Below are 13,894 nucleotides of genomic sequence, written 5' to 3' on the forward strand. Positions count from 1 at the left end.
CATTTTAACCGAACGGCCTCCACTGTAATGGTTATAGTGGAAGAAGGGTAGTGTGTGTGTGTGTGTGTGTGGTGTGTGTGTGTGTGACGGCAAACCGCAAGACGTTTGTGGTTAATGTTGTGGTGGGGCCTGTGGCGTCACGCAAAGCCCCGGCACACAGCCTGTTGGTGGGTTCAGCCCAGGTAGAGACCCTCACTCAGCTCTATCGCCCCCCTTCGTTCGTTCGTTCACCAGGCTAGCCAGCCGCCGTGTTTTTCCTCCCTCCAGCCCTCAGCCCATACATTATGCATCATTTGCATTTCGTGTGTCAGCCCGGAAAGATATCTGGCGACCCCGATTTACGTCACTAGGAGCTTTGCCGTGCTAGTGCTAGCCTTGCTGGTGGCTGGGGCCTTCGTCACTGGCTGTACTGGGGGACCCTGCTTGCGGGATCCACAACTGCTTTCGTTGTTAGTGCATGGATGTGCTTTTTGGAGAGGGCTGTGTGCGAGAGTGTGTCTTGACGGGGGCAAAACAAAAGGAAGACGAAAGGAGCGTGGCCGACTACACAGAGCTAGCTAGCGGTACAGAGCGGTGTGTTGGTCCGCCCCGCTCCTGGCTCACAGACACACAGACTCGGAGCGCCGCGCGCTCTGTGTGCTCTGTGCTGTGCCTTTGAAGGAATGTCGATAGCGGCTAGTGTCAATTATCCCAGTCACGTGATCAACGCCGCACATCTGCGCAGACGACTGTTGTGTATATTGGACAGTTATGTTGGGGTTCGCCTGATCGGAGGCTGCTGAGAGCCCAACCACACCATTGAAGGTAAGCCCGTTTTCACCTTTTGATAGCCTAGTGTGTGTGCTGTGCGGGGTGTGTGGCCAGGTCCGTGTAAAACCGGACAGTGCGGACCTGGGGGCTCGGGGAAAGAGGCAACCCTCTCTCAAGAGTCGTCTGCAACATGGCAAGATGGCGGCGGCGCGCAGGCCCAGGTTGTTGGGGAAGACTATTGATCAGTGTGGCCGCTTCAAGGCCCTGTGTGGTGCCGTGCGCTGCTGCCTCCCTTCCCTTCCTTCCTTCCACCAGCCGTTCGGCCCTGGCCCTGTACCGTTAGCTGATAACGGCCTGACTGACTGACTGCCCGGCCCCCGGTACACCTTGCTGCCATATCGAAACGAAAGCAAGGTTGGTGGAAGGGTTACAGATAGATAGAGAGAGAGAGGGCCTGATGCAGTGTGTCTGTCTGTCTGTCGCCTGATCCTCCTCCTCAGGCCTGGGATGGTGGGGGTGGGGGGGGGGGGGGGGGTGGTGGTGGTGGTGATGATGAACCTGATGCTGCTGCTGCTGCACAGTCTGTTGACATTTTCCTGGCCCGCTCTTCCGGACATACCACTGCCAGGTTAGAGGTCAACGGGCCCCCGAAGGGAGGAGGAGGGGGAAGGGGGAGGGGTTGGAAGGGGAGGGGAGAGGGATAGGAACAGTTGCCATGGCGAAAGGCTGAGAAGAGATAACACCCTCTAATGACAAGACAGTTACCCAACAGGAGAAAGATCCCACATCAGGGACGCACGGGGGGGTTTCAGCTCTCCCCCCGAGGCATCGTGCCCTGAACGGCCTCAAGTGCTCAAATTTAATCCCTCGTCGCCCGTTTGCTTTTTCCCCATTTGATAATCGGCGGTCGTTGACGTCTGTGGCCCCGCCCACTTTGGCCTGGCTTGAAGTCGTTAGGGACCGTGTGCAGTCCGTGTGTGTGTGTGTGTGTGTGTGTGTGTGTGTGTGTGTGCACGCGCTTGCGCTCGGGAACGTCGACAGATATGCACAGCCACTGCCAAGGCACACCACACGAGGGGACCACACAGTTCTCACGGTACTGCGAAGCGATGGGATGTCAGTTCGAAAACGTACACAGCAACATGGACTGTAGAATTTCAGTGGACCTGCAGTGTGCAGCTTATACACATTATACGCACGCACATGCATGCATAGAGAATTACGAACAATAGTGACAGACATGTTTCAGCACGAACAGAATGTTGTGGTAGTGTAGAGGTGGACAGTATGCAGTGTAGAAAGCAACAGCACAGTGCAGTGTGTCATTATTGTGGCGGTGTGTGTGTGTGTGTGTGTGTGTGTGTGTGCACGCGCGCGCGTCACGTCGCCCCTTGTCACCAACTGCCAGTAGTTGGCAGTTATCGTTGGTGTAGGTACGGTGCACGCACACATGCGCGCGTGCGCACACGCTCACACACAAACACACGGTGTGAGCTGAAAAATGGGACAGGCCCACGTAACGAGGCACAGTCCTGTTGTTTCCTACTGCAAGTTTGAAAATAATTGGAGCCGTTTTGTTTCTTTCTTTCTTTCTTGTCTTTTTGTGTTGTTTTTGGTCATTGTAAAGAATTGAAGTACTTCTTTTTTTTTTTCTCTGCCGTCCGCGTGCTTTATTCTCTCTCTGTCAGCCTCCAAATTGAAATGTTTCTCTTTCCCTTTATTCTCTCTGCCACCGGTAACTCCGTTAAACCTCAACACCCATCATCTGTCTGCTTGTCTGTCGGTCTGTCTGTCAGTCTGTCTGTCTCTCTCGCACACACACACACAACACAGGAAAGCACTGGCCGTGTTGCGAATCAGCGCCCATGATTTACAAATCGAATAGGGAAGATAAAAGAAATAATACACCGAAAGAACAAAGACTGCGTGATACTTGTAACAGTTTAGAAGATGAGATTCACCTTTTAGGCAATTGTGTAGAATACAGTACTTATAGACACAGATTCCTAATCGATATATGTCGTCCAAATGCAAAGCTTGGTGAATTGGTCCTTCTAACAAAATTACAGCCAAGGCTGGCGAAATTTGTTCACGAACGTTTCTCTTCTTAATATGCTCATGTTTATGTTTCATTGTGTCTTATAAACTTTAAGGTTTTGTGAGGATAAAAAGTATTTTATTCTATTCACACACACACACACAACACACTCTCTCACACACACACTCTCTCTCTCTCTCCCCCCTCTCTCTCTGTCACGCACACACACACACTTTCTCTGTTACCTCAGGCAAAGTGATGACCATTTCCCTAACAGTGTGGCTGTGTAAAAGGTCGGGCCTAATTACTGTGAAAGCTATCTCATGTTCTGTGTCTGCCCTCACCAGGTGCTGATGTTTTTTTGTGTTTTGTCTTTTTCTTTGCCCCCTGTTTCTCCCCAAACCCTCTCTCTGACTCGCCCTCTGTTAGTATTAATCATCTCTCATGTACCCTCTTAAAATAACTGCTCTCTCTCTCTCTCTCTCTCTCTCTCTCTCTTTTCACCTCGACTCTGTTTAGATTATGGGGGGAAAAAGATATATGCAAATACATTTGAATCATATCTGTCATCGCTCTCAACTTACTTTTTTCGATGTTAATTGTTGATTCAAGTACACTCGAGCAGTGTCTGTATCAGACTAAAACGGGCCTTAAAAATGTTGACGTGAGCGTTGTTTAACATAACTATCATGGTACACATGAGTGTCCAAAGGTTAATACATGCTTACTATATAAAGCAAGATAAAAAGATGGTTGCAAAATCAACACGTTGGATGGGAATGGTGCGCGCACGCGTGTGTGTGTGTGAGGACAATTATTGTATAGACCTATATTGGCACATATTTTGAAGTCAACACAAACTGCGTGCACGCACGCACATGTTATCGATCAGTCAACCGACTCAAGTGATCCGGTTATCCGTCAGTTGATTTGACACGATTACGTTGCCTCTGAAGCTCGCTCTACTTGTGTGTGATGGCAAACCCACCGATATCGATGCAAACGAATGCGTTAAAAAAAACAAAAAAAAACTTTCTCTCCCCCCCCCCCCCCCCCACAAGCATGGTTCGTCATGTCTCCCCCCCCCCTTCCTCTGTCTCTCTACGTAAGTGTACGAGAGAGATAACAAAATAATGAAATAAATATAATCAGGAAAAGAAAAGACCTTTTAATCTTGTTTTCATACAGATACGTGTGCACGCATCAACACATGTAAACATTGCATACATCTTGGCGTTTTTCGTCCATCCACTTTACCAATACTCTGTCTCTCTCTCTCTTCAGACACCTTGAAACTGAAACGGATCACTCTCTCTCTCTCTCTTTCTCTAGTTTATTAATTTTTGGTGCGTTATTTTTTATTTTCATTTATTTATAATTATTGTTTAAATCTTGTTCACAAGCGTGTACCTTCGCCACCGGTTCCATTGATATGGTTAAAACTATGGTTAGTACTTCTTTGTTGCAGCCAGTTGCGTGCATATAGTTTGCATGAGGACGCATTATGACCTGTTTGTTGTGCTCTATGTTTTGATGTTCACTGCTGTGTTGTGCTGTCCGTAAACGAATACAGTTTGTTCAAAGTAAACCGATCTCTCTCTGTCTCTCTTTTGTCTGTCTGTCTGTCTCTCACTCTCAGTCTCTCTCTGTCTGTCTCACCCAGTCTTCTGTCTGTCCCTTTTACTCAGTCTCATACTGTCTCACTCCGTCTCTGTCACACTATGTGTTGGGTTGTCTCTTTCACTATGTGTTGAGGTTGTCTCGGTCACACTATGTGTTGGGGTTGTCTCTTTCACTATCTGTGTTGAGGTTGTCTCTGTCACACTCTGTGTTTGGGTTGTCTCTTTCACTATCTGTGTTGAGGTTGTCTCTTTCACACTATGTGTTGGGGTTGTCTCTTTCACTATCTGTGTTGAGGTTGTCTCTGTCACACTCTGTGTTGGGTTGTCTCTGTCACACTCTGTGTTGAGGTTGTCTCTGTCACACTCTGTGTTGAGGTTGTCTCTTTCACACTCTGTGTTGAGGTTGTCTCTTTCACACTCTGTGTTGAGGTTGTCTCTGTCACACTCTGTGTCGGGGTTGTCTCTGTCACACTCTGTGTTGAGGTTGTCTCTTTCACACTCTGTGTTGAGGTTGTCTCTTTCACACTGTTGGGGTTGTCTCTGTCACACTCTGTGTTGGGGTTGTCTCTTTCACACTGTGTGTTGGGGTTGTCTCTGTCACACTGTGTGTTGAGGTTGTCTCTTTCACACCCTGTGTTGAGGTTGTCTCTTTCACACTCTGTGTTGGGGGTTGTCTCTGTCACACTCTGTGTTGGGGTTGTCTCTGTCACACTCTGTGTTGAGGTTGTCTCTTTCACACTCTGTGTTGGGGTTGTCTCTGTCACACTATGTGTCGGGGTTGTCTCTTTCACACTCTGTGTTGAGGTTGTCTCTTTCACACTCTGTGTCGGGGTTGTCTCTTTCACACTCTGTGTTGAGGTTGTCTCTTTCACACTATGTGTTGGTGTTGTCTCTTTCACTATCTGAGTTGAGGTTCTCTATTACACTATGTGTTGGGGTTGTCTCTTTCACACTATGTGTTGGGGTTGTCTCTTTCACTATCTGTGTTGAGGTTGTCTCTATTACACTATGTGTTGGGGTTGTCTCTTTTACTATCTGTGTTGAGGTTGTCTCTATTACACTATGTGTTGGGGTTGTCTCTTTTACTATCTGTGTTGAGGTTGTCTCTATTACACTATGTGTTGGGGTTGTCTCTTTCACTATCTGTGTTGAGGTTGTCTCTTTCACACTATGTGTTGAGGTTGTCTCTTTCACACTCTGTGTTGAGGTTGTCTCTTTCACACTATGTGTCGGGGGTTGTCTCTTTCACTATCTGTGTTGAGGTTGTCTCTTTCACACTATGTGTTGGGGTTGTCTCTGTCACACTGTGTTGAGGTTGTCTCTTTCACACTATGTGTTGGGGTTGTCTGTCACACTGTGTGTTGAGGTTGTCTCTGTCACACTATGTGTTGGGGGTTGTCTCTGTCACACTGTGTGTTGGGGTTGTCTGTCACACTCTGTGTTGAGGTTGTCTCTTTCACACTCTGTGTCGGGGTTGTCTCTGTCACACTCTGTGTTGGGGTTGTCTCTTTCACACTCTGTGTCGGGGTTGTCTCTTTCACACTGTTTTTGAGGTTGTCTCTTTCACACTCTGTGTCGGGGTTGTCTCTTTCACACTCTGTGTTGGGGTTGTCTCTTTCACACTCTGTGTTGAGGTTGTCTCTTTCACACTCTGTGTCGGGGTTGTCTCTTTCACACTCTGTGTTGAGGTTGTCTCTTTCACACTCTGTGTTGAGGTTGTCTCTTTCACACTCTGTGTTGAGGTTGTCTCTTTCACACTCTGTGTCGGGGTTGTCTCTTTCACACTCTGTGTCGCAGGACCCCTGACGACCTACTGTCGTCTTTCAAGTGCTCCAAGTTTCATTCGACTGTCGTTTGTCGTGTGTTTAAACTTTGTCACGACAAAAGGCACACACTTTTCTTCAGTCCTCTAATGTTCTTTCTGGGGTTATGCAATGACTGAGGAAGGGAATCGTAAATAATAACGATATGTAAAGCAAGCACAGTAAAACCCGTTCTGTTTAAATTGGTCTGTCTGTAAATCAAGTGGAACAATGGCAGACATGACAGACTGAAAAGATTTTGACGCAATGTCGTCCGTTTCCTTGTGTGAACTGTCTGTGACGCAATCCATTTCAAGGCTTTTGCTGGCTCAAACATCACACGCGCACAGACAGACAAACACGTGCACAAACTAATGCACACGTGAACGCTCACAGACACCTGTATACAAATACACACGCGCACGCACACACTCTATATCATACAAGCGCACCGTTGTATCTGCACACGCTCTCATACATACACACATACACGCGCGTACACACACACATACACTCACGCGCGCGCGCTCGCACGAACACGCACCTGATAATTATAAAGACTATGAATAACTTACTGAAGTGTGGGTTTGCTCGTTTTTCCTTCCTTCTCGGCCCTTCTTCAATGGTGACCCGAACTCCGGACTGCAGTTAACTCCACAGCGGAAGTGATGTCAAGGTTTTGTTGTCGGTTTTTTTTGTGATTTTTTTTTCCGCTCTTTCCCCACCTCCACCCACTTCTCGACCTCGGCCCCACCCCTTCGAACACCTGCACGCTGCAGACAGGTGCCCTGAAGGCAGTGGTGGGGGCGACGGGGACAGGGTGGGAAGGGAGAGAGAGAGGGAGGGATGTGTGTGTGTGTGTGTGTGTGTGTGGTGGGGGGGGGGGGCGGTGGGGGAAAGCAGAGGTTCGTTCCCATGCCCCTGAGTTGACCTGGCAAGTTGTGAATTAGGCTGTGGTGGTTGTCATCCCAATGTGTGCTGATGCAAGAGGGTTTTAGTCAGAGTGTGAATTGCCTTCAATTTAAAGAATAGGGTCAATTGTTACTTTTTTTCTTTCTAAGAAGAAACGGTATTGTTCTATCTATCTATCTATCTACCTATATCGATAGATCGATCTGGCCGAAAATTATAAAACAGATGTGTGTGTGTGTGTGTGTGTGTGTGTGTGTGTGTGTGTGTGTGTGTGTGAATAGAAATCGAAACTTCTTTTTATTCAGAGGGAATAGGAATAGGCACTTATTGGTCTGTTTTCATCCTACCCTCATAAAGAAAATCTATAGATTAGTCCAGGGAATACGTGATAGAATAAAGGAGGGGGGAAGTAATATATATACACACAGCGTGGCAAAAACAAATAAGAAAAGTAAAGAAAAAAAAAGAGCAAATAGATTTTTGTGAAATACAATAGTCTTAACAAAAACATAGTACGCACACGCGTAAATGAGGGAAAGAAGAGAGAGAGAGAGAGAGAGAGAGAGAGAGAACAATGAAAGGATGTTAAAGAACGAACGCGCGCACACACTCACACACACACGGACGATCACAGATCAGTTCATTACCCCCCCCCCCCCTCCCCCCACCACTCGATTGGGAAACACTGACGTGCTGTGTGTGATCTCTTTCACAGCTTGTAAGTCCGCAGAATCCGATTTCCTGTCAGCTGAACGAGGTTCACGGACAATACAAACGTGATCAGGATTTCCCCATTTATCTGCATACACCGACACTAATGTAGCAAGGACGATGTGTGAAGCGTTCAATTAATGTGAGGTCATTGACGGAGAGGGAACAGGCGACACACCGGATGTGATACGTAGGTGATCCTTATGGAACCTGGGCCTATCGTGAAGTGAACGGAAAAAGACATATGTCTTTGTCTCTTTCGTTCTTTTCTTACTTTATGTAGTTCTCTCTCTCTCTCTCTCTCTCTCTCTCTATCGCGCGCGCGCGTGCACGGTCGCGTGTGTGTACAGTATCAAATAACAGCAAAGCATCGGGCAGAACTTCATAATTTAGAACACGAGAAAAAACAGTGAGTCGGTTATCTGTTTTTCTCTCTTTCTTGCTCTCTTTCTGGTTGGCTCTCTGTTGTTGTTTTTTTTTCTCATTTTCTCTCTGTCCCCCCCATGCCTGTCGCTTTCTGTGTTTAAAAGATCAGTAAGGAGAAAAAGAAGATGAAATGGGGAATGTCTCTCTCACTGAATGTCTATGTTTCTGTCCGCCTTTCTCTCATTAAGACGGTAAAGCCATCATCTATATGACTGTGATCGTGCAAACTAGTTAAATAAATTCATAAATGATTTTCCACTGGAAAAGTTTGTAATTAGCTCCGCAGCACCACAGTGACTTGTCCTAGCGTATGGATATTGTTTAAAAGTTCAGTTGTTGTCTACTATCTACTGGAACGGTCAATCCATGTAGGACAGCATTAGTGTTTAACGACACCACAGTGCATGCCTTCTCCATTGACATCGAGTGCACTGGAGCAATGACAGGCACGTAAAAGATCAAGTAGTTGTTTGTGTTGCATTCTTCAAAGAAAAAAGCGACAACAACAGCAGCAACGTGCCATCGTGGTACATACGAAGTTCCAATATTGACGAGAGTGAATGAGTAGAGTGGGGTGGTGGTGGAGATGCGTAGCTGCATGAGTTGTGCCTACCAGCAGTGTGTTACATTTGTCACGTGCATGCATTGCACTGACAAGTCTATTTCGCGTGCTTTTAACAGACTTATAGCTTACATCAGCAATATTTATATATACATACATATGTCAGTTTAGAAACTGCGCGTGTTCCTTGTAAAGCAGTGTAGCAGAAACAGACGTGGTTAATTGGTTGGGTGGTTTACGAGTGCCTGGTGGATTGGTTGACGTCGCAGCAATCTGTGGATGGTGATAAATCTGGTGACTGTGAAGAAAGGGGACCCGCACAGGATAAAGGACGGCTTGTTATGCCAAAGGAGGTAGACAGTGTTTGTGTGGACACAATGCACAATGGCTGCATTGAACGAAGCAGTCAAGGGAGAGAGGCCAAGGTTCGTTGTTGAAACGTCTGTGTAATTAACACTTTGAATCAAGCGCCATTGCTTAGGCCTGAAACAAATGTATCTCTCTGTACAGGAACTACCAAACATAAGAACACACACATACACTACCAAAATTAATTCAGTCACTTTATACTTACGCACTGTTACCAGTCATAAACTCTCTCTCTCTCTCTCTCTCTCTCTCTCACACACACACACACACACACACACACGCTCTGTGTGCGTGTGTGTGTTTGTGTCGTCTACTGACGCTCAATAAAAAAAATAAATTAATTAAAAAAAAGGCCGTCCTTTACTGGGTTTCACAGGCAGTGAAACGAACAGTCACAGATTAGAGGGTATGTTTCTGTCTGGCGTTGGCAGCAAATGAAGAAATCGCCGAGCCATCTGTTGCCGCGGTGAGGCAAGTAATTTTTTTTCTATACGGGCAATCCCATTTGCGTGCTGCTAAAAAAGATATATATATATATATATATATATATATATTTGCATGTGTCAGTCTTGATAACCAGCACTTAAAAGAACACAAAGAAAATATGTGACTTTAGCAAAAACGCTATTCAGAAACGAACTTAGTAAATCACAATTATAATCATTACTTTATTGATTTCGTTACTTTGTGCATACAAAACAGGTTTGTCATGACCCTGAAAAAGTCAGTGGGACCTAGGAAAGTTCGTGTCGTTCTCCGAACAGATAGTACATGATAGTTGAATCAAGTGATGATCGCTACAATCCCTTCAGGTTCAGTTACGATGAGCTAAGCCTGTTTTGATATGCTGTTCTGTTCGGGCGAACAACTTCAAGTGATACCGGAAAGTATGTATCCCTTCCCGAACGGCAAATCATGTCAAAACAGGCTCATCCTTCTGAGTAGCTGCTGTACGTTGTCAGCCATTTGGGTCAGGGTTTGTACACTAGCGATAGACCTATTTTCTGTTGAGACAGACGTAGGGCCGAGATCGGTGGAAAGATCCATTGGCTTACCTTCTGTACATTGCACACGGAGGATTCAGTTTTGTTTTACACGTGGTGTGTTCTGCTTGCTTGCTTCAAACACGCACCCACACGCACGCACACGTACACACACACACGCTTTCTCTCTCTCTGTCAGTGGCACATAGATATTACACGCACAAACACATGCTTAGATGCATACATGCTCTCTCACACTCATGTGTACATGTACATAACACACACACACACACACACCACACGACATGACACAAACCCCACTCAGCCAACTAAACTGATCATGAACTTGATGAGAGCAACCAAGTCGGCAGGAGATGTGATCGTCGCCTAAAAACAAGAAGAAACCACCACCAACACACACACACACACACACACAAACCCGAGGAGACAATTATTCATGCAGGGCTTATCGATCGCCCCACGTAGTACAGTGCTGGCTCCATATGGACGGTGGACCGGCTGGTGTGTGAGTGTGTATTGAGAGAGTGAACGAGAACGAGCAGAGCGACACCACTGTTGAACATATACCGCCCACTCCGCCACGGTTGTTGACTGAGGGCCCTTCACTGACAGACAGACAGCCGCACCGTGTGGGTGGCCTTGAATAGGACCAGTCAGCGCGCGCCGGTGGGCGGTGACGACGCCTGCGGTGGCAATTTGTCCCTCGCGCTTGTTTAGTAGGAGCTGTGTGGTAAGGTTTTGTACCGTGCGAGCTTCAGCGAGGGGTCTACAAGTATTATTGTGATTATCGTCCTTTATTTTCCTTTTGAGGATTATTAATCAGTTTCATCTTCAAGTGGGGGGTAAGTACACAAAATTGTATCTCGATATGGATTTTTTTTTTTTTTTAGGGAGCACATACAGTATGTGATGATAATGATGTCTGCCAAGAAAATTAATAGTTCTTTAAATCTCGTAGCAGTCAAAAGAAATATTTATGAAACTGATGCTTTTAATCTGTGTGACTTAAACCATACATATTTTTTTCAGGCGATAATCTGAAATAGCTTATATGGAAAGTTACAGTACGTATTTTGATTCCCCACCCCCCCACTTTACTGATGATATGGCTCCTGAAAACTGTCCACCCAGTTTCGAATACTGCTGTATCAGGAACATACATGAGAATCATGATGAGTTTTAAGTGGTAACGATTATCTTTCTTCTCTTCACTGGTTTATTGTCTAGTCACTGCAAGGTGATTTAGACACATATGCATTTATTACAACACACACACACACACACACACACACACACACACACAATTGGCGTGGGGATTGGACCTGGTGGATGAGGGATTGTATTTAGAAGAAAAAAAAACCCACAAAAAACCCAATAAAGATAAAACCCAGCTAACAGTGGAGTGGTGGGGCATTGAAGTAGAGGAGTCATCAGTTTCACGTCCTCCCTGGCTGCACGAGCGACCCGTGTTGTGTTATCATGGGGTCACGTGGCAAGCAGCGCGTGTAGTGTTGGGAAGAAAGGGTTGCTGTTCGCCGGAAGACACTGATTACCCAATACCATAACGAGTGTCCACACCACCAAAGTTCGCTTCGTGTTGCTACAGCCTACGGTGCACAGTTCAAAATGCGCAAACGCACGTACACTATCTGTGTCTGTGTCTATCTGTCTGCCTCTCCTCACACACACACACACGCACGCACGCACGCACGTACAATATATGCGACAAGTACAACAAATCGTCGTTCGAAGTGGTTTTTCCCCTCCTCAAAAGAGATGGGGGAAAGAAGAAGGGGTGAAAATCATTCCGGATTTTTTTTTATACTGCAAAAAGGGAAGTGGGGGTGCGTGTTTTGGTTTTTTGTTGTTGTTGTTGTTGGGGTTTTTTTTTTGCTGTTGTTTGTTTGTTTTTGTCAGTTGGTTTTTCCCGTGGACGCATTCGAAGAGATGGGAAGTACTTATTTTGGGTAACAGCTTTGAAACGTTTACTTCCGGCACCGTGACGGGGTTTGAGCACAACAATTTTTGCACGTGCTTACTTGGTGTCCTGTGTTTGAGTCCTGTATCGTTTCAGACTGATACACAGTTCTGGGGGAAAACACACACACACACACACACACACACAGAGAGTGTGTGTCTATCTCTGTATCTCTCTCTCTCGTAATTACATCAATACGGTTCGACATTTGAGTAAGACGGGATTAAGGAGTTTTGCCTTAGTTTTAGAAATGCGTCGATGTTACGGGTTTTCCTGCGATATTAATTTATAATTATTGTTTAGGATGCACGCACGGTTTTAAATGGTTTTGGGAATATTTATGCATTGTGTGTGTGTGTGTGTGTGTGTGTGTTAGAGAGAGAGAGTGTGTGTATTAGTGTGTGTCAGTGTGTTTTTTTTATCTGTTGCATAAGTGTCAATGTACGGGGATGGGTGGATGTTGGACGATGTTCGTGTTTGTTTGCGTGTTAGTGTGTGTGTGTGTGTGAGAGAGAGAGAGAGAGAGAGAGAGTGAGTGTGTGTGTGTGTGTGTGAGAGAGAGAGAGTGAGAGAGAGAGAGAGAGTGTGTGTGTGTGATGGAGATGATAGAGACTGAGGGTGACTGAGAGCGAGAGACGCACACAGACAAGAGATGTATGAACGCACATAACCTTGTTTCTGGGAAAAGTGACTTCTCACATATACTTTAACACAGGAAGACTATTTCCTCTCTCTCTCTCTGTGTCGGTCTCTGTGTGTGTGTGTGTGTATTTATTTTTTATTATTTTATTGTGTGTGTGTATGTGTGTGTTTATTTATTTTTTATTATTTTATTTATTTCATTAATTTTTTTTAAAGATTGAGAAACCGATTGTTCACGAGGCGCAATGGCTGCAAGCTGCATGCGAATGACAACGGAAATGACACACCAGAGACCCGTCTCCAGTGGCCCCAACAGAAAAAAAGAAGAAAGAAAAAGGACACTTCGCTCACCGACTCGTCAGCGCAGTGTGTGTGTGTGTGTGTTTTGAAGGTCTCTTGTTGATCGGAAGTCAGATGACTTGACGGTTTGATACGCTGAAGTCAGCAACATTACATTATCATAACAAAAGCAAATAAACAAGAACAACAACAAAAACACAAAAAAAACCCACCCGGCATACATAATAGCTGTAAAACCGGGGGCGCGCGCGCTTGTGTGTGTGTGTGTGTGTACGTGCGTGCGTGCGTGTTCTTGCTATACAAAAAAACAGGAGGACTGATGGCAAGTGGTGGTGGAAGGGGGGATTGAGGGAGGTGTGGGAAGGGTAAGCTTACACTTGTGACACCATGTTGAAGGCTTTGTGCAGTGCAACGCCCACGCTGTTTGTTGGCTTTGGGAAGAGGAGAGGTGGATGGGTGGGGGAAAGTGTGTGTGGGGTGGGGGTGGGGGTGGGGGGGTAGTTTTCAAGCTTTCCCGCGCTCTGTTCTCGTACTGGTGTTGTTTTTTTTTGAAATTCCGGGTCCTTGGGTTTCTGTTTTTATCTTGGCTCCTCGTTTGTTGTTGTTTTTTTCTTTCCCACCCTCAGCAAATAAATAGTCCCCAGCCCCCACGTTTTCCTCACGTTAACACACCCTCTCTCTCTCTCTCTCTCTCTCTCACGTTTCCTCCTACGCGATTGTTTTGTTCCGGAAATATATCTTTGCTTGTTGAAAGGAAAACAAAGCAAACGAACAAACA

At 46.0% G+C, this 13,894-nt stretch overlaps 1 protein-coding gene across 1 annotated transcript in view; it reads left to right on the forward strand.

The window, feature by feature from the left end:
* The first annotated feature begins 258 nt into the window (after positions 1 to 258).
* LOC143301450 (uncharacterized) overlaps positions 259 to 13,894 on the forward strand; it is a 121,197-nt gene continuing 107,561 nt past the window's right edge. The window contains exon 1 of the mRNA XM_076615754.1: positions 259 to 804. The gene's annotated coding sequence lies outside the window, so the exon portion shown is untranslated. The remainder of the gene's footprint in view (positions 805 to 13,894) is intronic.

Source organism: Babylonia areolata, chromosome 2 (assembly GCF_041734735.1).
Source record: "Babylonia areolata isolate BAREFJ2019XMU chromosome 2, ASM4173473v1, whole genome shotgun sequence".
In the NCBI taxonomy this organism is placed as follows: Eukaryota; Metazoa; Mollusca; class Gastropoda; order Neogastropoda; family Buccinidae; genus Babylonia; species Babylonia areolata.